Source organism: Cavia porcellus, unplaced genomic scaffold, assembly GCF_034190915.1.
Source record: "Cavia porcellus strain 051 isolate PalLab524CR breed Dunkin Hartley unplaced genomic scaffold, mCavPor4.1 scaffold_19, whole genome shotgun sequence".
In the NCBI taxonomy this organism is placed as follows: domain Eukaryota; kingdom Metazoa; phylum Chordata; class Mammalia; order Rodentia; family Caviidae; genus Cavia; species Cavia porcellus.
This window is the reverse complement of record NW_026947502.1, coordinates 5,031,040-5,055,108: the sequence shown is the minus strand read 5'-3', so window position 1 is coordinate 5,055,108 and position 24,069 is coordinate 5,031,040. Positions and strand designations below refer to the sequence as shown.

At 55.2% G+C, this 24,069-nt stretch overlaps 1 long non-coding RNA gene across 4 annotated transcripts in view; it reads right to left on the bottom strand.

Annotated features, from left to right (window-relative positions):
* The window catches only part of LOC134471583 (uncharacterized), a 137,322-nt gene extending 118,737 nt beyond the window's left edge, over window positions 1–18,585 (bottom strand). For all 4 annotated transcript variants that reach the window (XR_010041044.1, XR_010041042.1, XR_010041045.1 and 1 more), the window contains exon 1: window positions 18,332–18,585. This is a non-coding gene — a long non-coding RNA (uncharacterized LOC134471583). The remainder of the gene's footprint in view (window positions 1–18,331) is intronic.
* Window positions 18,586–24,069: the final 5,484 nt, after the last annotated feature.

Genomic DNA, 24,069 nt, shown 5'->3' with positions numbered 1-24,069 from the left:
AAAATGTTTGCCTTTAAGGGTGTGGGGGAGACAACAGCTATCAAAAAGTAATTAACACCCCTACTTTCCATATGCTAAAACTAATAACTAACTCTTCTGGGTGTTTAACAACTAAAGATTAGAGACCAGTACTAGAGAGATAACTAGGGGTGGAGGGAAACCAACCAATAGTTTGGCCCTGGCCCTCCACGTCAGCAGAAACCCAGCACCTGAGAGAACCTTTCTACAAGATTCTATAATTTTGGTGAGTCACCCAATCTCCTGAGCAAGGAGATTGCTGGACCCCAGGGAACAGAGAGCAACAAATGTACAGTGTGTCAAAGGGTCACCAAGAGAGAAGTGCCCTGTGTTTTCACATAAAGTGGCATGATCAGGCAAGACCATGACCCGTCCTGGAAGCTGACACTGACAGAGATGCTGAGAGGCTCTCTGCACATGGTTCCAAAAGTAACCCCTGAAGACGCTTACCTGACCTTGACAATCAGCAAGAGGTCAATCTTGATTAACACAGGTCTCATTTTCACTTGGTCTTAAACACCGAGCAGAAAAGTATACTCAAACGAGATAGATAAACTTTTGTCATCTGTGTGCCCTTCAAAGCAGCAGTTATTCACTGTAGAGGACACTTCAACCAGTCTCTTGCTTTCCTAAAATAATGAGGCAAGCTGACTTCCCAAATCGGGTGGCCTTAGATATCCTGACAGCTGCCCAAGACGGGTATGTGTACAGTTATAAAGGCTAATGTTGTGCCTACATTCCTGAAACTTTTGCTAATATCTCAATGACTATTCAAGATATTAAACAACAGGTTAATGCCATGTCTGGTTCTAAAACTCCCTGGACCTTCTCCGTACCCTTTTTGTGGAAAGTTATTACTGGCTTTTCCTGGTAAAAATACATTTTGATTATTTTTATAATAGCCTTGATTTTATAGTTTGGCTCATGCTTGCTTGTTTCTTTGGCCTTTTCTCCTCCAGACTTAAAGCTATCCACCTATGCAAGATGAGAAAATCTTCTATCTAGCCGGGGATTTAGCTCAGCAGCGTTAGCGTCTGCCTGGCAAGCACAAGGTCATGAGTTCGATCCCGGGTACCAATCACAACTACAACCCCTTCAGGCTGAAGCAGCCAAAATGGTCATTTCCCCCTGCCCCCTCAGAGCAGTTTGAGATACTTCCTCAGGAGGGGAAATATGATAGAATTCTAAGTAAGACAAAAAATACTGTAGGCAGTAAGGTAGGACTGGGCCCTCCAGAAAGTCAAGAGAAAAGGTAAAAACACACCACTGCTGTGGCCAGAGATACATCAGATTGAGGCCATTCCTCAAGCTAACATGAAAGGACCAGGCTCACCTGCTCCCCAAGAGATGACCTAGACATTTTACTTTTGCAGGCAAAAGTAAAGTTATATTCCTGCTTTATATGTGGTGCATTTTGACTCACCTAAAAAATGCCATCTTATGAACTTTGATACTGACTACAGGATAAATTTAGAAAATTCTGTAAAATGGGTCTTCTTAAATCTAGATTATATTTAGAAAATACGCAAACCTATTAATAAATCATAGGACCTCTTCCAGCCTTTGAGCCTTTCTCTTCCCTCATGTGCATGTAAAAACTGACGGGTGTATTTTACTGACTTGTAAATCACAGTTGCTAGGTGATGAGTATAAATTCAACCTATGAGCTTCAGAGATAGAAATCTTAGCTCAGACTTTAAACAAAATGTAGCCTTGTCCTGCTGCTCAAGGAGTTACCCAGATGATTATAGATAGATGATACGGATATCTTGGAGGCTTCTGCACCCCAGGGCCCAGGGCAGAATTCCTCCCAGCCACGTGCTTGTTTCTGTCAGTCTCTACGGTGACCCCTGGTGGAGCTGGTGCTCCAACTGGTTCCAACCTTGAAATATTCTCATTTTCTCTAAAAAATTAAAAACAATGGCTTGGATCTCTTGATTATTAGTCTTGCTATCAATGCCTCCTCCCTTAAGTACAACTCCCTCCTGTGCAGGTCCCCAGGGGACCCCTGCAGCTGGCTCCTTCACGGACTTTCTTGGCTTGGCCACCAAAGACTAAGGCTGCCCAAAGGCTCTGGAAGCTCTGTGAAACACCTCAGATGCCACACCCTGGGTAACTCTCACAGTGGAGGGTAAGGCCATCCCGTTTTTAATTGATACAGGTGCCCGCCATGCCATTTGGCTTTCCTTCCAAGGACCAACCTCCCTGGACTCAATGACTGTCGTGGGCATTGACAGTAAGGTCTCCAGGCCCTTACTTTCCCCAATCCGGGCCAACTGGATCAGCCCTTTTCCCACTCCTATTTTTGTTAGTCATCCCTACCTGTCCTGCTCCCTTGTAGGGTAAGACCAAGTTGTCAGCTACTCTGACCAATCCCAGGAGGCAACCTACACGTGTAGCCACCCTAAGGTCACCCTCGAGCCCTTAGGTCCCCAAGACCTTGCCTCATTCATTTTTTTCAGGCCTCAAAGGAGGCCCTGTTCCTCCTAAAAGCACTCAGAGCCACTGGCTCACCCTCTACTGGCCCCCCTATCTTCAGGGGCTCCCGGCCCCCTCTCACCCCTCCGGCTTTCTCCCCAGCCTTTCCTGCCCTCCCCCGCCTTCTGCCCCCTGGGAGAGAGGGGCTCAGCCTACTTCCCATGCCATTTAAACCTGGTCACAAATCCCCTCCGGGAAGAACTGTCTTCCCCCGATGCTGGGCCAGCTCTGGGGACACTGCCTGGGCCACTCCCCCATGCCCCATGACAGCCCCCTTCCCAGCTGGAAAGGCCTGTCGTGGACCTTGTTGCTGCTCACGTGACAGTGACCTCTCTGCTTCCCGAGGGCAACCATCCTTCTCCCATTCCCTCTCCTCTCAGAACCTCCACATCCCCTGCTGGCCTCCATCACCCAGAAGGGGAGAGAGGACGGCCCAGCCCCATGGGAGACCGGCTCCCGCTTCTGCGACAAGCCCGGAAAGAGATGGCAGGCCGATGACCTCCCCCTGTCCTCTCCTGACACCAGCCTGATGGAGACAGCCTGGCTAGCGAAGTCCAGTCACCCTCCTCCCGCATTCTCCCGTCTGGCTGGCCGGCCCTCTTGTTCCTTCGCCAGGCCCCGTGGTCCCCGATCCTCTCCGCAGACCCTGCAGTCGCCTCTGCCCCTGCTAACCCGGCCCAGTCCTTGTCCAGCTTAGCTTACTGACTTTATCTCTCCCTAGCTTCAGCCACCTCTACGGCCACTCCAGCTCTGGGTCCTTCCTAACCTCGCACGCCACCCCCGCACCATCCCACCCCTGAGAACTCTGCTGAGGTGTCCACGCACCCCACTCCCACACGAGGAAGCCATGGACCAACCCCCACCTCCCCTACTCTTTTTTCCTTTATAACAACAAAGAGACAAGAACATCATGCCCAGTAGATAAGCCCACCACCCACAGGAGGACAAAGCCAGGTCCATCTGCACTGCTCATCCCCAGAGAGGTGACCACACTCGGAACTGCCCCCTGGGAAAAGCAGGGCCACACTAACTCGGCCCCAGATTCCTCAAGGCAGCAAACTCCTCCTCTCCCCTTTAAACCTTTCTCCCTACCCTCACTTCCTGCCGATTCCTGAGTAGGCCCACAGGAGGGAGCAAACAGCCACGGCTGCTCTGCACCAACAGAGCTCCTTCAGGTCTCACAGGTCGCTGACATCAGAGAGCGCCCATGGGAGGCACCTTGGCTCAGCTGGGTCTGGCCCTATAAACACCAGAATTGGAGTTCTCAATTCCTCTTTTCCCTTCTCCCCTCTCTCGGTTCCTGCCACTGTCCCACAAGCGTCAACCAATGTGCCTGCCCTACTGACCACACCCTATCCCGAAGGTGTGCCCTTCGGGATTCTTTCCGTCTCATGTACAAGAGCCTGCATGCTGTTTGGCCCACTCAGCTGTTGCAAGTGCTCTGAAGTGCCCTATGTCCAGAAGCAGCCCTATGGTTCAGATGACCACCGCTATGCGAGCTGTCACAGGTAAACGTTTTTAAACACGTCCCACAATGAGGGGCTCATTAAGCAATTTGTAACAAAGCTGCTTCGCGTCTCCGGTATAAGATGTTCTCTGGGCGAAGTATTTTTCTTCTCTGTCCCGTGGTGTGCACCTCAGGGGTGTCTTCGTGGTGCAGCATGGCACAGCGTGGCACCAGGTGTGAATGGCCCCCTTGAGGACTGTCGCCAGCAGCATAAAAGCCTCAAAGAGAGAAAGAAAAGGGCACTGGAGGAAGAAGACACGGTTCTCACTGGCCAGGACAGACACGTGAGGGTGGAAGGAGGGGACACTCACCTCTGCTGGGCCTGAGCCTGAGCCCCTGAAAGAAGCCTCACTTGTCACAGCTGTAGCAGCCACTTGGTCATTCACCTCTTGTGAAGGGGCTGACAGGTGAACACCTGCTGGTGGCTTCTGCTCCAGCTGCAAGGCCAGCACCAGCATGCACATCTCAGGAGCCATCCTGACTCAGCCCCCTTCTGCGGCCTGGCCTCCTTGGGCCCCCAAACTCGGGAGAGGTGCCACACCATTGCTGACTGCCCTGACCACACCTGTAAGCTCCAGGCCGGGGAAACAGAACACTCAGCTGCCCTCCAGGCGAGGGGACCCACTGCCCTGCCCTCCCAGTCCCAGACCCTGTACCCCCATCACCACAGAAGTCGAGAAAAAACTGCTCCAGTGGCTTACCAAGGTCCTGAAGGACAAGCTGGTCACTACCTCACACTCAGCCTCTACCCCGCCTCCTCTCTCCACCCTGCATGCTGCCCTGGGCCCAAGTCCTTGCTGTCTTCCGCCAGCCCCCAGTGCGGACCCCCTGCTAGAGAACGGGCTGAGCATGCAGGACCCCTCCGCCCCTGCCTGCTTCCCCCCTCCTTATCCCTCTAAGGGACCACGCCAGGGACCTCTGCACTCCACATCCACTCCATAGCTGCTTCCCTGGGACTGGCCCACAACACCAGTCACCCACACTGAGCCACCTCCGGCCCTTGGCTGAGACAATTACCAAAGCCCAGCCTCCCTGCCCGGTGCCCTCCTAAGCAGGAGCTGCCCTTTCGGGTGCTGAGCGGCTCCTTCCAACCTTTCCTCCTCCACATCTTCCCGCAGTTCTATACTCCCCCCAGCCAACACTGTGACCCTGAATTTCAAGCCCGACTTTCACAGCAGCGGGCCACCTCCACCTGTGGCCTTCCTCAGTTCGCCTCTCTTCCAAGCACACAGCTGCCCCTCTCTACATGGGCCTGGCCACCCTCACTTCTATGGCAGCTTCCATCACCACAGCCCGTATCTGCAGTCTCTGCCTTGAAAGCCGCTTTTGGCTCTAGGTAAGCGGTTGGCCAGCACCCTGAGCAACACAGCCGGCATCCCTACTTCCCCATCCCAGGCACTCCTCCTCGGGCTCCTCCTGCCTCTGCCACGGCCTCTACCCCAGCCTCCAGCTCCATATTCCAGCGTGGCAAGCCTCCTATCGTGCCCAAGTCCTCAGCGTTCCTCACCTCTGGCCTGTCCCCTCCCAGTGCTGCTCGGATGGTCACGGCGGCAACAGCACCCTCCCCACCACCACCTCCGCAGCCCACGTCACCATCGGCCAGCTACAGTGACCTCCAGTCACATGACTGCCTCGACAGTCAGCACCCTCTGGCTCACGCACCCTGCTCCCTCTCCACCCTATCCAGAGCCAGCACCTCCCCACCTCGGGGGCACCAGTGGCCGGCATCAGGGTCCACTACGCCAGGCCTTGACCCCAGCTTCGCCAGCACTCTCACTTTTGGGAACTCTGCAGCCCCAGCCAGCGTTTGGCAGCTCTGTGCAGTCAGCTTTTGGCGATTTGAAAGCCAGGGCCTTTGAGTGTGGCATCCCTGCCAGTACCAGGAGCCAGGGAAGTGCACGGTGTAGACAGATGTTTCATGCAGGTGTCGCCACCCAAAACATCAGTGAGACCAGTAGCACTGTATCTGGCTGCACTGCACCCCCTTTCACATTCAGGGGGCAGTAGCCTAAGCTGGCATGAGGGACTTAGGGCTCTGTGTGGTGACCTAGGTGCCAGCTCCATCTCTGGGGCACTCGGCTTTGGAGCAGGACACACTGAAAGCAAAGGTGCCCCCAGCCCCTGGGGGAAGGAAAGGGTTGAGTCGGATCACCTGGGCACATCCAGCCAGGTGTACCTTCCCCTGTCTTCACAGGCATTTCCACAGAGCCTCTGACCCTTGGAGCTCCATGAAGCAAACCCACCCCAGATCTCCGGCTCCAGCCACCAGAGCAGTCACTAGCCCTGAGGTCCTTTCTGTCCCCGGCAGGAGATGCCAGGGCACTGGACAGACTGGAGACCTGAGGAAATGTCGGTCTGCACTGCACTTCACTGATTCCCGGTAACGCCCCGCTTCAGACACCTCCCTTTTGGCCTGTTCCCTGAGATCCATCTTTCCTGGGGGCCACACGGTGCAGCCCCTCGGTTCTTTGGTGTGCACTGGATGGGGTCCAGGGAAACGGATGACCCCCTAAGCTTTCCCTGCTCTTCCTGACCCTAAGAAGTGCTCCTTTCTCCCTCCGGCCGCATTGGGGTGCTCTCATTTCCCCATTTCTTGCTGCCCTGTCCCTTGCTTGCTGGTTCCCTGCAGGATTTATTCCTCTACCACCCTGAATCTGGCTTTCCCTGTGGGACCCCCATGGGTACCCCTCCCACGGCTCCACTCACGGCTCTCGCTGCTGCCAAGTCTGAGTCCATTTCATCTCCAGCCCCTTGGTGGCTCAGAACTCGGCCTGGCAGAGCCAGGGCCAAGGGCTTTGCTCTGAGAGGACACCCAGGACACCCACACCAGCTCTGCCTCTCCAGGATCGCATGATCTAAACCTTGTCCTGTGTCGCCATCTGATGCTCCCGCCCACTGCCTTTCAAATCAGGTTTTAGAGGAAAAACTGCACTGTCGGTAGAGCCAGGCTTGCCTGTCCCGAGTGCCCCAGACACCTGGCTCTCAGGATGTGCAGCATGGCGCCACTTGGCAGCCACAGGGGTGACCTCTGGAGTTTGCAAGTGTGGCCCAGGGGCAGGGGTTTGGGAAAAGCAAAGACCCCACACACACTGTTCTCTTACTGACCCACTGAACATGAATCACTCCCAGAAGGTGATGACACCCAGATGAAGAAGCCAGACCTAAAAGTCATACCTTAGTTACTTTCCTAAACAGGGACCTCTCCAACCCTTTCCCCCACACCATGCACCTCCGGCCCCAGCACCCCGCAGCCACACCCATCCTCTGTAGAAGTACGAACAAATGCATGAGTCTTAAAGGAAAAAATACAATGGGGAAAATCTAGTTTTGTATTGATGCTAACCTGCCTTTTCCATTCCTTCAGATTTGGTGCACTGAGGTGGGTCAGCACAAGTGCCCTGGGCTGGAAATCAGCTGCAGAGGTTACATGATGCCTGCAATAAAAGGGGATCCATGAGCTGTCCCAGAAAGCACCCTAGAGAGACTGGAGCTCCTTCTGGGAGCATCTTATGTACATAATGCTTATCTTATAAATAAGGCGATGTCGGGGTAACTGGTCCTCTCCTCTTTGTGACTAGGCTGGCATCTGACGCTTAGCCTAGGCTACGTGGGGACCCATGAGTCCCAGACACCTGAGACAGCAGCAGGGGAAGGGCGTGGGCCCAGAAATGCAGGCTCCACCCAGGCCTGTGTCAGGTAACCCTCTCCAGCTTAGTAGTCTGAGCTAGTGTATCTCACCCTACAGGCAGGCAGCAGTCCAGGGACCCTTGGATAGGGGACCCTGCATGGCTCAGGTACCGGTGCACACACATCCACGTCTGTACCAGCAGGGAGAGGAGGCTGGGACTTAATTACGCATAAACTCAATTCTTGTTTAGAATGTGAGGGGTTTTTTCCTCCTTTCTTATGTCCTAAGAACAAAAAAAAAAAAAAAAACCAGATGTATCATTAAAAAAAAAAAAAGAGAGAGAGGGAACCTCGAAAGGTTTGTCACTTCTGCGGCAGGTGCTGCTGGTGGCTGCCGCACACCCAGCTCCTCAGCATGCAGACAGCACAGCAGGTGCAAAAATCCCCAGTCACCCGGCTGCACATTTCCAAGGGAACCTCTCCAAGGACCCGACTTGGAATGTAATCCAATTAATGGTGGCGAGCTGACTGCTGATCACAAGGATTAAATCCAAAGCCTCAGAGCATTGGAGGACCACTTGAAAGGACCAGCCCTAACAGTCCCCTTCCCAGCGCTGCCCTGGGCAGTGACGCAGCCTGGCCAGCTGACAGTGAATGAGGCCGGTGTTCTCCCCACCCTCAGGACTCAACTCCAGAGACACAGTTTAGGTTGCCTTTGCAGATATATCAGGCTGTCCTTCCTTCTCTGAGATCCATTTTCCCCAAAGGAGATTCAGGAGTCCCTAGGACTGCTGAGAAAGCACAGTAGAAAGTCAGAGAATTTTCTAGAAGGTTGTGACTGCTCATCTATGGGCAGTTGTTACCTTTCCCTAAGGATCAGGAATAAGGACCTGGACAGGGATGATGTCCTTCTGCATTATATCCTGCCCCATCCCCTCAGAATCCTTCAGTGGCTTCCTCCTCCCACCTCAGGTCAGCTACACTCTTGATTCCTTAATGATTAGTACAGACCTGTGATGTCTGTGTAACAAGACTGCTCTGTCACAGAGGTCCCCACACATGGTCCAGGAACACACCCTCTGACTCCCGCACACACCCTGCCCCCGCCTGCCCCACAGGATGGAAGCAGTGCCTAGCAGCGAGCTGACCAACCAGGCTAAGGAGGAAGGAGACTTGATTAGCTCAGACTAGCAGTGAGGAGGACCCAAAGAAAGCCTGGGGAGTTCCAGGCATGTCTGGGCAGAACACAAGCGTATTAAGGGAGAGAGAGGCACTCATGGGGGCAGAAGACAAGGCGCTCTCATAGGCCTGGGACAGTCCCGCGCTGCTCACCCAGTCTCCTCTGGGGAAGTCACCGTTCAGTGACCATCCACCGAACCGCCAGGCTTACCTCACCTATTCTAGGCCCATGCACCTGTTCATCACCTTCCTCCCACCATCCATCCAGATTCCTCTCTCTGTCTTTATCCACCCTTTCAGCCACCCGCCGCCCCCAACCATCCGCCTGCTTCATCTCCAGCCACCTGTCCACCCACTGCACTGCCCTTTTACACGTCCTCAAAACACCCGTCCTCCCCCTGCCCAGCCAGCTGGCCTACTGTACCCTGCTCCGTTTGCTAACAGGCTCAGAAAGCATGAGAAAGGAACAGTGGCCTGCGTGGGATGGCCAGCGGCCTGGGCAGCCGCCACACAAGTCCTTGTCCTGGCAGAAGAGGGTGCCCTTCAGAGGGTCCACATGTCCTCCCTGTATCTCTACACCAGCTTACAAGGGGGTGTGGCATGAATCATTGGTTCTAAATTTTTAGCAGGCGTGCTTAAAAACACAAAGAAACAGGTGAAATCAATTTTAATGTATTTTACCTACCCCAATATACCTAAAATATCATTCCAATATATGCATGTGTGTGTGTGCATGTGTGTGGAGAGAGAGAGAGATGGCAGGGAAGAGAAGGTCACTCTGAGGATTGTGAGTTAATGAGATGGGGATGCGAGGTAGAAATAGATACTCAAGTAGAGATTTTTTCCACCTTAAAAATTAATAAAACAGCTTATTTTTTGTCCAGCATCTTCGCAATCCCAGAGTCTGCAGTACCTAGCATGTCTGCTGACCCAGCCCACACACACCTTGGGCACCTGACAGCCCACTCTCCAGGGGCCACCCTGTGACCAGGGCAGCTTGGGTCCCTACGCCACTCTTTCAGCATGAGGTCACCTGAATCATTCAAGAACTTTCCAGCCAGGAGTTTAGCTCAGCGGCATAAGCATCTGCCTGGCAAGTGTGAGGTCGTGAGTTCGATCCCCGGTACCAAAAAAAAAAACTTTCCAAACAAGTGTTTGCTAAAGATGTGCTTGGTAGCTGGTCAGCGGAAATGCCGAGCACCATGACATGAAGGACAGAGCATAAAGGACATTAAAAATGACACAACTGTTCTAAGCAGTGAAGGTCCAACAGAGCCCTGTGGTCAGCAGACTGGGCTCCCCCGGCCACCTTCCACACTTCCCCATCTGACCCCACGTCTTAGGAGCCCCTCGAGGGAGCTGTGCTGCCTCTGCAGCCCACTCCAGACTCACACACGCTAAGGGCAGTGCAGGCTCCTCATTGACCACCCAGCCGTCCTGCCATGAAGCTGCCCTCTCTCCCCCCAGCTAAGTCTGGGGACACAGCTGCTGACCTGCGGGACAGTGGGGCTCACTTCATGTATGGGGGGTTCTGGGATGTATAAACAGGGACTCAGGACCCAGTGACTACTGGAACCACACAGGCTCAGTGGCAGGGACCCCGAGGACTTGATCCCAGAGCCCTCTCTCCCCACCCCCTCCTGCTGCCTTGACAACCCCAGGACCCCGCACCTGTGTGTCTCCAGCTGGACATTCCTGTTCTCTCCCTTCCCCTCTCTGCTGGGAAAAGTCCTCAGAGGCCTCAAGGCCCCGTGAAGATTCCCTGGCAGCCTCCCCAGGAGAGCCACCACCCACACTCTTTCCCCTGGACACCCCACTCGATGGCACCTGGGTCCCAGTGTCCTTCCACGCCTGCATCCCTGAAGGACCGAGAAGTACCCCTCACCTCAGCAGCGCCTGACTGTCCACATGACAGGGATTCGGAAAACCTTCACTGAAGACCAGGAAGGCTGTGAGCCCTGTGGGTCCCGCACCCTGAAACTCAGCCTCCTCCTGTTTCCCACATACTGGTGGGACCCAGCCTACTCCGCCTACCGTTTGAGGTTTAGCAAGGCTCTTAGACATCCTGTGCCCCGTGCCCTGGCAGGGCCCCTTCTCCAGGCCCAGTGGCCATCTTGTCCTTCTCCCATCTGCTGACCCCTCAGCCACAGGCTTCCCACAAAATCTCCACCATGCCCAGCCCCACCCCACGCCTGCACACTAGAAAATGCCATCTCCCAGGTCTCGGCATCACGGAGCACAGGTAATTTAGTTTGTTCAAAAGCGCGTTGGGAGATTATTTATCTGCGCTCTCTAGAAACTGAAAGCCAAAGTAGATCTTGCTGATTATATTACCCCACTGAGAGACAGAAATAATCCTGCAGGTGGCAAGTTAAATCACTACTTTGTAATTTACTAAAACAAAACTAATACCCAAAGAAATGTTTTCCCTGGCATTTTATAGCAATTCACCATTAAGCTGTCTTTGATTGCAATTCATAACAATGAATAAAGCAAAGGGGCAAGGACACCCACAGCCCCACCAAAGGACTGATTCTGAACGTGGTGCTCCCCAAAAGCCAAAAACAGACACCAGGCATCGCTTCCAGAGTAGACACAGCCCCCCCAGTGCGGTCAGTGGGGGTGACCAGGGTCACTACACCACCAAGGGCTCTGCCTGGGGCCGACACTCTGTCCTTTCTCTCACCACATGGGGCTCAAAGAACCTGGGTTCAAACCTCGGGCCCTCAGGTTCAACATGGCCTACGATGGAAGCCTGCCAGACACATTGTCCTCCCAGATCCCATCACATTTACAACACGCCGTCATGTCGTATGTGTGGCTGTTAGCTGTTTGTCCCCCATACCACAGGTGCTCCACAAGGGCAGGGACCAAGAATGATTTTACAAACGTGGCCATGGGCCGGTTCTAACGCCATAGGCCACACGACCCTTCTCAAAGCAGCCTGTACTTTCCACATGACTCATCCCGGAAGTCATCCAAGGCCCAAGGCTGATCCTTGACACCATCTCTGGTGAGCATTTGTAGCTACCAATCTGACTGGATTAAGAGAGGCCCAGATACAGGGTTACTTCTGGGTATGTCTTAGAGAATGAGTCTAGGGGCGTTTTGGGTTTTTGTGGGTGTTTTTTGGCAGGACTGGAAATTAACCCAGGACCTTCACACTGAACCACACCTCAGCGCTTTTAGTTGTTTCTTAAAACAGGGTGTTGCTGAGTGACCCGAGCTGGGCTTGAACTTTCAGAGCTCCTGCCTCGCCTTCCAGAGTGCTGGGATTTCAGAATGCGCTACCATACCCAGCAAGGAGGGTATTTTCTGCAAAGATCCGTGTTTGAGTCAATGGACTGAGTAAGGAAAAGCGTTTCTCTCCTAAAGTGAATGGGCACCAGCTACCCAGCCAGGGCCAGCACAGAACAAAAGACAGAGGAGGGAAACTGGCTCATTCTCCCGCTCCTCCTGGCCGCTCCCCTTGGAGCTGGGACACACCTCTGTCGGGCTAGGTGTGCTAGGGTCAGTGCCCTAACACTGCCACTCAGATGCGCACACGCGCACACACACACACACACACACACACACACACCCTCCCCTGGTGACTCTGACTGGAAAATCCTAGCACCATGGCTCAGGCCACTTGTCTATACACATCCGCCCCAGGATGGTTTCCCAGGCTCAGCCCTAGGTTCCCCTGAGGGATGTGGCACCTAGAGACACCAGGACAATTAGCATTAGGCTTCCCCCAGGAGAGCTGAGGTTCACCGCCCCAGTGCCCCCCACCCACCCCTGAAGCCCATCTTCCCTCACGTGTCCTCACCCTACAAGCAGCCGCAGTCCTGCAGGCTCTCTGCATCCTTTAGAGAAAAACATCAACCGTGCACAATCCCGAGGAAAAGCCAGGTGTGGTTTCCCGACAGCCAGGAGGACTCTGCCTGACGGGGAGAGGGCCAGGCAGGATCAGCTTGACCCAGGGAGCTGCAGGACCCCAAGAGCCTGGCCATAGGACCCCCAAATGTGGAAAAGGAAGACACGCTGACTTTCCCCTTTTATATGAACTCAAGGCCCCCTGCGGGCACCAGAAGTCCCCCGCACTATGTCTCCAGGGACAGATGACAGCACGTTTGAACTAGGACACCCTGGACTGGCAGGACCCGTAGTACCTGAGCAGGACACAGCTGTCTGTCACTTTCCTCCTCACTGGGACAAAATACCCAACACCCACATCTAAAGGGAAGAGAAGTTTATTTTGGCTCAGGTTTTCAGTCCATGGTGAGCTGGTGCTGAAGCAGGAAGGGCATGGTGGGAGGGTCTGGCGGAGGAAAGTGGGTCACCTCATGGCAACCAGGAAGCAGAGGGAGGGAGAGGAAGGGGGTGGGAGAGGCAGGGGAGGGGCGGCTGAGGGGAGGGGGGGGAGGGGACCTCAAATGACCCGTCTTTTCCAACCAGGCCTCACTTCTCATAGCACACTTAGCTCTGAATTTATCGTGGATTAATCCCCCAATGAATAAACACCCTTAGGATCCATCACCTTTCAAAAGCCCAATTTCTAGACACTCAAGGCCTTGGGGGGAGCCCTAGATCCAAACCATAATGAAAACCAAAGCACCATCTCCGACCCGGCCTGCTTAGGAACCTGTGGAGGGAACCACAAGCCATGGAGAGGGGCCACACTGGGCCCACTGGGATAGGAGCTCGGCCCCCTGGTTACTTTAAGCAATTTGTTAAAATTGCAATGGTCCCCAGAGACACAGCCCTTCCAAATCTAAGTCCAAGGAGACAAGTTTATGGATCATTATTAAACTGCTGAGAAAGGGTATAAAGCAGGAGAATATTGAACATCCATCAGACAAATGAGCCTGTGGCCCCGTCATAATGAGAGATCTGGACACGGGCCAGCGGTGCTCGTCTCAGGGACACACGCAGCTCAGGGTGGGAGGGCTAGGAGTGGGGAACGGGAGGCGGAGCCTCAGGACCAGGCCACCTCCAGCCCCGGCCTCGAGTTCCTGGCTGCAGAGGCGGCTGTGGGTCACATATGGAGGGAACAGGGTGTCCCAGGAGTGGTGCACTCTGCCACCCACCCAGACCAGGCCGGGCTGGGCAGAGGGGTGGGATACAACTGGGCCCAGGAGAAGCGATCAGGTGACCTGGCGAACTGCCTCACCTGCTGTCCAGGAGGCCACGTCCACCCCTCCTGATGCTTTCGCCCACCAACAGGCATCCCCAGGCCACTGTGGATCAGCTCCGCCCATTCACTCCTCAGGGCAGTGGGATGTGTGACCATGACCGTGACTACTACAGTGCTCCACGCAAGAGGCCACCCTACTCACCCTCTAGCGCCAGAGCACCAGGCTGAGCTGGGACACACAGGAGAGCAAGCGGCCTCCTTCGGACCTCATGAGACTCTGAGCACCCGAGGGACAAGTGCAAAACAGAGTGACACCCCCCCCCAGCAGGTGGCACACACCTATAATACTGACACTCAGGAGGCTGAGGCAGGAGGATCACTGTGAGTTGAAGGCTGACCTTAAACTACATACACAGTGAGACCCTGCCTCAAAACAAAACAGAGTGGCCCAGGAGTCCCCCATACACCCCATCCTGGTATCGCTGTGGTCCTGGTGTTGTGACAGATGGCCTTTGTGAAGAGCAAGGGAGAGGTGAGACCAGCTTCTGCCACGCCCAATCTCACACCACCCCAGTGACCACGAGTTGGTACCTCCACAGTGGGGCTCATGGCCAAGCTCAGTGGGCAGAGACAACACACCAAGGCCTGGGGACATCAGAACAGAGTGGGCAGGCCCAGAGCAAGTCCACCCACATCCAAGGCCAGCAGCTCTGGTCAGCTCACGTGTGACACTCCAGCGCATCACAGGGTGAGAGCTGTGGTTTATCTTCCTGTGCAAAACCCCTCGCTGTCAGCCCTTTGTGGGGAGATCCATAAAGCAAACAGTTATGAAAGCCTGAGGCCTGGAGCCTGGAAGAGCAAGGAGTTGTCCTTTCCCAGTACCCCTGCGGGGCCTGGGTGGCTGGGCAGCTGGAGTCAGGGCTGGAGAGGGAGGCCATGTTCTCCCTGGGGAGGGGGAGGTTGGTGAGCATGCACTGAGCTGAGCGATGACAGCTCTGACTCCTGGAGCACAGGTGATCAGGACCCACAGCAGACACTGAGTCACCATCTCCACTCTGGCCAGCGAGGCCCCAGCATGGCTGGGCCTGGCAAGAGATCATCTCCGATGAGACGCCCGCTGACAGAGAGCAGCGTCAGTGTGAACCACACTGGGGTCTGACACACAGATGCGGGAGCCCTGGGCAACCACTCCCAGCCATGCCAAGTGACCAGGAGTTGCCCTGGATGCCCCCCGGGGCAGGGGAGGGGAAGCCAGAGCTCCAGGTCCCTACATGGGTGGCTCTGACTCAGACAACTTGGCACAAATTCTCTGCCATTTATTTCCTATTTTGGGCAAAAAGTGTCTTTCTCAGTGGGTGTGGTGGCGCACACCTATAATCCCGGTACCCTGGGAGGCCGAGGTAGGGGGATGGCCAGATTTAGCAACTCAGCAAGACCCTGTCTCAAAATAAAGGGCCAAGGGTGGGGGCGCATGCCTGTAATCCAGCACTCTGGAGGGTGAGGCGGGGGGTCTCTCCACAAATTCCAGACCAGCCTGGGCTACAAAGTGAGCTCAAAGCAGCCTGAACTGCATGCAGACCCCGTCTCAAAAAGACCAAATGTAAATAAATAAATGATAGGGCCGGAGAGGGCGCTCACAGGGAAGGCCCAGGGCTCAATCCCTGGTGTAGTGTCCCCACAAAGTTCTTTTCTTCGCAGTCCCGCAGTGACCCAAAGGCTGATTACACCCGGGGGGACAGGGCACGAGACTGGAGGTTGGTGGTCGGAGAGCAAGGGTGGGGAAAGGCGTCTGGGGCCTGCCCGCCTCTCTGGTAGCTGAGCCAGGGACACCTGGGGCGGCGGCACTCAGAAAGACAGGCATGCCCTCACACGTGACTATTACCACTAATACCAAAATCGGCCTTCACTGAGCCCCTGGCCTCTCCTGTTTCATCTGATTCTCTAGGTAGCCCTGGGACACGCCTATTCTGCCCTGTGAGGCAGGCAGTGCTCTTGTGCCCATTTTACAGATGGAGGAGCCCCACCTCGGCATGGGTGGTAGAGGCGGGATTTGAGCTGGGCCTGTCGGACTCCAGCAGCTGTGCTCTCTATGCCTCACCACAGGACTTTGGCTGGGTTCCTGTCTCCCTGGATGCCCATAGCCCAGTGACCAGAAGACAAGAACCAACAGCCTCTGCCAGGCCTTACTGGGTGAGGTGTATCGCTAAGCACCTGCCAGTGCCTCACACTGACTCCCTCGGGGCAGATTTGTTAATTGCTCCTCGGTCACAGCTCAGGAAGCAGAGGTTAAGAAGTTAATGGCCACTGCAGGGCAGCGTGGCCCCGGCTCAGGGTTGTCTGTGTCCCCTCTGAAGCACATTACCCTGCCCAGGGAGGCCCAGCTGGACCTTCCAAGCCTTTCTGAGGCTCAGACGAGAGCAGCGTGGCTGGGAACATGTGCACAAGCACGCGTGCACACACACACACACACACACACACACACACACCCCAGGAAGTAGCCCAGCTACAACCCAGGACGTGGGACCCAAAGCCATGCACTCTGCTCCCCCAGGCCCTAGAGCTCAGGCCTGCAGACCCACTGGGTTCCCCTCAGGTCCTAGATCCAGGGGATGCCCAGCATAGGAACGCAGGAAGTAAGGAAGGCCAGAACTCCACCCCAGCCGTCCGTACAGAGGGGGTGACCACCCACCCCTGCAGGACCCTACAGGGCCACAGCCCACTCCAGGCCTCGATCCACACTCAGCCTGCAGGAGCAGAGGTGGGGTGGGAGGGACTGACAGGTGAAGGAGGGGTCTGGCCAAGGGGAAGCGCACGCTGGAGCCTCATGTCCTTCCAGCCCAGCAGTGGGGTGCGGTCAGCAAGGTCCCCTCCCACAGCCCTCACCCGCCGTGAGGAAGGAGGCCACCTGGAACTGTGGGGGAAGCAGCCATCTCCCTGCCAGCCCCCAGTGCTCCTTGGACAGCCATCTGCTCCCCCGGCCATCTGCCTCAGCCTCCCCTTCAACCTCCCCAGTCCTGTCTCCCACTTATAGGGTCCCACACAGATCGTCCTTAGTCTTCAAGGAAACCCGAGTGACAGCATCCTTAGTAACTCCCTTTTGCAAAAGAGAAACTGAGGCAGAGCAAACTGAAACACCGTGTCCCCCATCGGCCAGCACACATTAGTGAAGCCAGGACAGAGGCCAGACAGATCACAAAGACTCTGCATCCTGCCTCAGCCTCCGAGCTCTGTGTGCCAATACTGTCCCCAACTGTCCCAAAGCAACTCGCAGAACAGAGCAGCACTCGCTTCTCTCCCAGCCTCTGGCCTCTTGCAAAGTCCTTGTCCATAGAAACCTGAAAGGCCCCTACTCGGTGCTTCTTGCCCCCTGGCTGCCAAGTGACCAGGTCGGGCTCCCGAATGTTGTATACTAGTAAACCCCGAGCGTTTACCATAAAACTGATGGGTGCTAACGGACGGGCCTGGAACAAAAGGGAGCCAATCACCCCGCACTCTCTGCTGCGATCTTAAACGGACCTTCCTGGGTGTGGAAGGCTGGCTTGCTAGGAGCTGCAGACACAGTTCAGGCTCCCTTTCACTGCCAAACGTAACTGTGCGATGCAGCAGGGTCTACATGGGGAACTCAGTTGTTGCCACTGAGTGCTGCATCACTGAGGCCAAGGCGACAGCCAGAGTGGGTGTCCTAGCCATGCTGCTGCTGCTGCCACCAGCCCAGGCACAGGGAAAAGCCAGATTCCTGGGCCCCCAGGCAATGACCCCCGTCCTGGGGCACACAGATAAAGGGCCACCAGCTCCTGCCCTCAAGAGTTTATGCTTCAGGGCCAGGGATTTAGCTCAGTGGCTCAAGCGCCGATCTGGTAAGTGTGAGGTCATGAGTTCAGTCCCGGATACCAGGGGGAAAAAGTTTATGCTTCAGAGAACCCGAACCAGCAAACTGGGCCCCACTAGCCTCCCAGGACCCAAATCCACTGAGTCCTGGCTCCTGTACATGGGCCTAGCGGGAAGGTGATTCCCACACAGGTGGATGCTATTGGTTCCTCCTGGCTCTCCAAAGCTGCCCGAGGCCACTTGCCCGTGAGGAGACTCAGGAAGCCGGCAGTGCAACCATGCGGCTCCCCTGCCTCCTCACAACTGCCCTGGAGGGGATGGGGAGACCCATAAGGGAGCCTGTCCTCTGCTGGTCCACAGCAGGGCCTGCACACAGGGCAGCACCAGGGACTTCAGCCGGCCCAGCCCCTTAAACTCACATGGAGAAGCTCCGGGGCAGAAGCGGGTCCACCCTGGGCCTCCATTCCCTGGACCAGATCCAGTGAGGAGCCCTGGGAGGGCATGCTTTCAATGAGGAGAGAACACAAACAGGGCTGAAAAGAAAGGGACGTCTGGCCCAGTGTGATGGTACATACCTGTAATCCCAGCACTCAGAAGGCTGAGGCAGGAGGACTGCTGCAAATTCAAGGCCAGCCTGGGCTACACAGTAGACCCTGCCTCAAACACTGGTACTAGTAAACCCTGAGCATTTACCATATGATGTAGTGTCTGCCGATGACATAAGAGAAACAATCGCTGCTCACCAAGGTGCAGGCCCCAGGCCCTGCTCTAGTCCCGGAGCAACCACCCAGCTGCAGCTCTTCAGGTCGCTCCTGGCCTGTCTGGCTCCTCCCCGTGCACAGCTGGGCTCTGTAAAACTTCCTGCAGCTTAACAACAGAACATCAAGACCCTCGGTGCAGGCTCAGGTGTGGCGACCCCTTTCACACGGGATAAGAGCAGCTGTGCATTCCAAGCCCTGCAGTTTCCCACCTCCCAGTTACGTCTGCCTGCCTTGGGGTGAAGCTTCCAGGGAAGAGCTCCCCGCTTTGTCCTGGGAGGGACCCAAGCGTTCACACAGCAGCATTGCTAGAATGAGGCAGCGGCCCTTTGTGCTATTAGTGGAGGGTGCCACACGCAGGCAGAGGGGGCTGGGGCCTCGGTGCCACCAGCACACCCTGGGTGCCTGGGGCTGCAGGGCCAGGGCACCATGAGACCCTGTCCAGGAGCCTGTCACCCTTTCTGTCATCCAGGCTCATTCAGCACTGCCCCATCTCAGAGGACGGCCCTTCTCCCAAGAGGGAGGCTGCCCCAGCCCTACGGGAAGGAGTGGACACAAAGAAGCCAGGGGAAGGTCCTCCACGCTCTCCTACCCCCACCCCAGCCTCCAAGACGCAGGCCCTGGTCAGCATCTTGTCAGCTCTCCCTGGCCACTGCCCTGCGTTTTTTCCCAGGGAAGGAGCTGTTCGCACTCCCAGCACGGCTATGGCCAAGATGTCCCAGGCCCTCAGCAAAGCCTCCCCCCTCATCCACTACTCACTGGCATCCTGAGTCTCTGGGCTCCTGGCCCAGCTCCCCAGGCAGTGCCGGCCCCCGAGTGCTGTAAGTCAGTCCCTGCTGCACCAGGACGGCTGTGGGCCCTAGCAAAAGAGGAGCCAGCCAACACCTCAGGCTCCGCGAGAGCCCCAACCATGGGGTCCTCTCCCGTGATCCAGCACCACCGAGCTTTGGCCTCAGGGAAGTCCTTTGCTCCCTGGCAGTGTCAGCAAGTGGCCTGGGGTGGAGGGGAGCTGCCCCCAGCCACACCAGCTTTCGGACCCTGTTCATTTTGTAAACCCCAGTGAACAGGAAGCAGTTTCATTACCAGACGGTGCTGCTGGATGTCTGAGCCAGCTGCCGCCCCCTTTAAGTGTCCTTGAAAGCTGCGTGGAAGCTGAAGAGCTGAAGCTGGTTTGAGGGACATCACCTACCATGGACACCGCACCTGGGAATGTCAGAGCCCCACCCCCCTCCATGCCAAGCGTCCTCCATTGTGAGAAAGTGGTAGACGGGGTGTGGACCCACAGCTGGGCTCTGCAGGCTGTGGGCTCTCAAGTCAGAAAAAGAAACTAGGCCAGATGATACATCCCAATAATTCCAGCTACACGGGAGGCTGAGGCAGGAGCAACTTAGCAAGACCTTGTTTCAAAAATAAAATGATCTTGGCATGGAGCTCGGTGGTAGAGAATTTGCTTGGCATATGCAACGTCTGGCTTCAAACTCCTGAACAAGAAAAGTAAAAGATAAAAAAGAGAACTCAGCACCATAGGGGGCGGGGAGCAGCTCCACACGCTGGGGACCAAAGATCCAAAAATCCCCACAGGGCACACGGGCCCAGGGCCAGTGCTGGCTGGGTATAGCATCAAAGAGACAAAAAGTCCTGCAGTCTAAACAGCTTCCACGAAATTCTCTGTCTTCCGGTGTTTGTCAGTCGCTGTTTTCTGCATTGCTAGGGATTGAACCCGGAGTCTCCCACAGAGCTCCAGCCCCAGACCTTTTTCAGGTTTTATTTGGAGATAGGGTCTTGCAACGTTGCCCATGTTGGGCTCAAACTTGCCATCCTCCTGCCTCCGCCTCCCAGGGAGTTAGGCGGGTTTGCAGGTCTGATCCACCACACCTGGCTTTCCTTGGTCTTTCTTGAGGAACGCTGCGTTTTTCTCGAGTACTCCTCAGCACTGTCCTGCTGGCGCCGCCTGGCTTGCTCTGAGCCACCCTGAAGGATCAGTGACCGACTCCAGTCCCCACACTTTTGGACTCCTGCAATCGCACTGTGCCCTCACTGACCTGCGGGCCGGCCAAGGCAGCGGAAGAGTGAGGGCGCCCCCATGTGGCAGCCTCAGCACTGCGGCTCACAGAAGACCTCTGAATCTTAGCGGGAGGATGCCAGGCTGAACACAGAGCAGCCCCTCGCCCACTGGCCTCCTTCCTGCAGCTTCCGTGTCCCACAGTGAACCAATCTGAGATTAAACGTGGGCAGCCTCGCACTTGTGCTGGTGCACACCTGTAGTGGCACACACCTTAATCCCAGCACTCAGGAAGCTGAGGCAGGGAGATTGCCATGAGCAGGAAGCCAGGCGGGGTCCACAGTGAGTTCAAGACCAGCCTAAACTACACAGTGAGACCTGTCTCCAAAAAACCAAGGTAAAACAATGTTTTAAAACGCTACAAGATTAGCTATAAAATTACAGAAATACGTGATACCTGTTCAATTGTGTGCCACGCTGAGCAGCACAACAGTGCTTCACTGTCCCGCGGGCCCTGCCCTGGGAGAGCTGTCCTCCCCCTTCTGGCATGTTCGTCACATGCACTGCCGGCCTGTAATTCAGTAGGCAACTGTAACCCTATACTCAGGGCCAGTATCTGAAAGGCAAAAGCACAGGCTCTGCCGCCCCGGCTCCTGTACGATGGCCCTGTGTCCATCCAGAAAGCAGAAGGCATGACGATCTCAAGAGAGCAGGATGCTCTGTCTCATGCACACTGAAAACACTGCCTTCCCGTGTTCAAGTATCCAAGTGACTCCTCCGAGCCATGGCTCAGAGGGCTGCAGGGCCAACCAGAGAGCAGGTGGGGTCCACCCTTCAGCTGTGGGGCGTGGTCAAAGCTGGGCCAGTCACAGGGGACAGCCCAGCCATGGATTCCCTGACCTCTGCCTGGCCTTGGAAACCCCCGAGCGCTGCCCCACACTGCTCCCTGGGTCCACTCTCCGGCCTCACTGGGTCCTGGGATGCTCCTGCTGGTGAGGCTGGAGATTCCCTCTTTGAGCCAGGCACAGTGACTGGCAGCTCCTGCTCCAAGAGCTCTGCGGGGTCTGTGCCTTTGCTGGACCTCCAACATAGGCTGCTGAGGATATCCAGCTTTCTCTTCCCAAGAATTAGCACAGCCTATAGAGTGAACAAGTAGCTTTTAATGTAAAATTTAAACCAGGTATGGTGGTACCCGCCTGTAATCCCAGCACTCAGGAGGCTGAGGCAGGAGGATGGCTGGGAGTTCAAGAGCAGCCTGAACTACATAGTGAGACCTTGTCTCAAATAGACAAAAAAATTTTAAAGTGCTTGAAGAAAAAACTAACACGGGTAAGGACTTTGGGATGTGGTGGGTAAAGGTCTGTTAACTCCTAACAAGGACAGCAGTTTAGATGCTCTGCACTATAAAGCCAGATTCAAAATCCCACAGCGCTCCCTGCCCTGTGAGGATGAGCCTGGAACAGCTCGGGGAAAGGCCCAGCAAACACGGCTTTCCTGTCTTGTGTGGTGTGTGAACCCCACAGGCCCTGCAGGAGCAGGGCGCAGAGAGCCACCCAGCCTCCCTCCCATCACCACAGCCAGGACATACAGATGGACAAGGCCACCTCACAGCGGGAAGGCGCACTGGGCCCACACATCTACTCACCGTCCCCAGTGTCCCCTTCCCTGTCCCCTGGCAGGTGTGCCCGCCTGTGTTGCCCAGTGCGCTTTTTTGTCCTGTCCTGTGAGCTCATGTTCACAGGCCCAGCCACTGTGTCTACACTGCTGACAGAAGAAACCCAGTTCTGCAGGTTAGGCCAGGGCTGCCCACCAGAGCCCCCCAAGCATGCCCAGCAGCTCCCACACCAGCACCCCAGATAACCTCGGAACCATCCTATGCATGCAGCACCGCCTGTCCTCCCTCCTGCCCTGTGGCCAAGCTCCCTGAGCAGTTGCCTGGACAGCTAGGGCCTCCGCAAGGGCACCCAGCAGCTCCAGCCTCCTGAGCAGGCACCCAGGGCTTTGGCCATGGCCACTTACACATGCACACACATGCACACACCCACACACATGCACACACGTGCTCAGGCAGCTCCCGTCTCATGTCAAAGCTCCCACCTCCTCCTGCTGCCACCCATACACACTGTGCCCTGAACCAGGCTGTGCCCCACTCCACCTGCTGACTGCCACATCTGTCTGTCCTCGCCAGGCTACCACACCACGCAGCCAGTGCCATCAGTGACCCCACATGAGACCTTGGAGCCACTGTCTTAAAATGCACATCTGATCATTCAACACCGTGGAGTTCCTAAATGCTGCTAACCTTAGGGAAAACATTCTGATGCGACCACTAGGCAGCGGCTCAGAGCAGGATTTAAAGTTAATTGATGGGCTTTCTATGTTTACCTGCGAGTCTGTCCCAGATGAAGTCCTCATCTGGAGATGGGCAGCGGGCTCACAGTAAGTGAATTTGTATGAATCACTGGTCCCAGCTGAGGCCTGTAGAGGCTTGTGATGCTGTGATGCCTCAAAGGCCACAGCTGAGGACGCCTGGCTCCCACACCAATGAACAAATAGAGACTGCAGCTGCAATAAATGTCAACCTAGAGTCAACAACCTATACCCAACTGGTGGGTATAATTTACTACTTGTGAAGTCCTTGAGCTGACTGTCAAGGTCCTGCTCAGTTTCCAAGTTTTCCGCAGTATCCCTGGTCCTTTGAAAACCAAATACAGGATGCCCAGGGAAATTCTTTGTCTCAGCTCCCAGAATCTCGAATACTGCTAGAGGGTTTTGATCCTCCTGAGGCCCTAGGATCACACCACTTGTCTCTTGTTGAGGCCTTCACCGTCCACTCATTTGGGAGGTTGTGGGCCTGAGCAGTCTGTAGTAACGTATCAGCAAAAATCACCAGAAACCCATCCTGAGGAGGAAATCGCTTCACTGGGAAGCAACCTTCTGGGTTGTTTTACTAATAATGTTTCATGGGTTTTTTTCTTCTAAACATGAGTGACTATGCAACTTAAAGTACATAACTTACACTAAAGTTTGATCCTTCTGTTTAGGGCCCTTATTGAAATGCATTCTGTGTACAGATTAGTGCATTACCAGATCAAATAAAAACTGGGGGGCTGGGGAGTTGGCTCAGCAGCGTAAGCGCCTGCTTTGCAAGTACACAGTCATGAGTTTGATCCCCAGTACCAAAAAAATTAAAAATAAATTTTTTTTTTGGTCTTTTTCGTTTTTATCGGTACCAGGGATCGAACTCACGACTGCTTGCTTACAAGGCAGGCGCTTATGCTGCTGAGCTAAATCCCCAGCCCCAAAAAATTAAAAATAAATTTAAAAAAATAAAATAAAAACCGGGTTGTAGATACAGTTCAGTGGTTAGAGCTGGCCCAGCATGTGAAGTCCCAGGTTCAATCCCCAGCACTACCGGGGAAAAAGTCACCTTTGGGCCCCTGCCATCTGCCTCACACAGCCCTGTCACTACCCCAGAGGTAACCACCTCAACCTCCAGGAGCAGTGGAGCCCCAGGCCTGGCTCCTCCTGCACACGTCCCAGAAGAATGCCT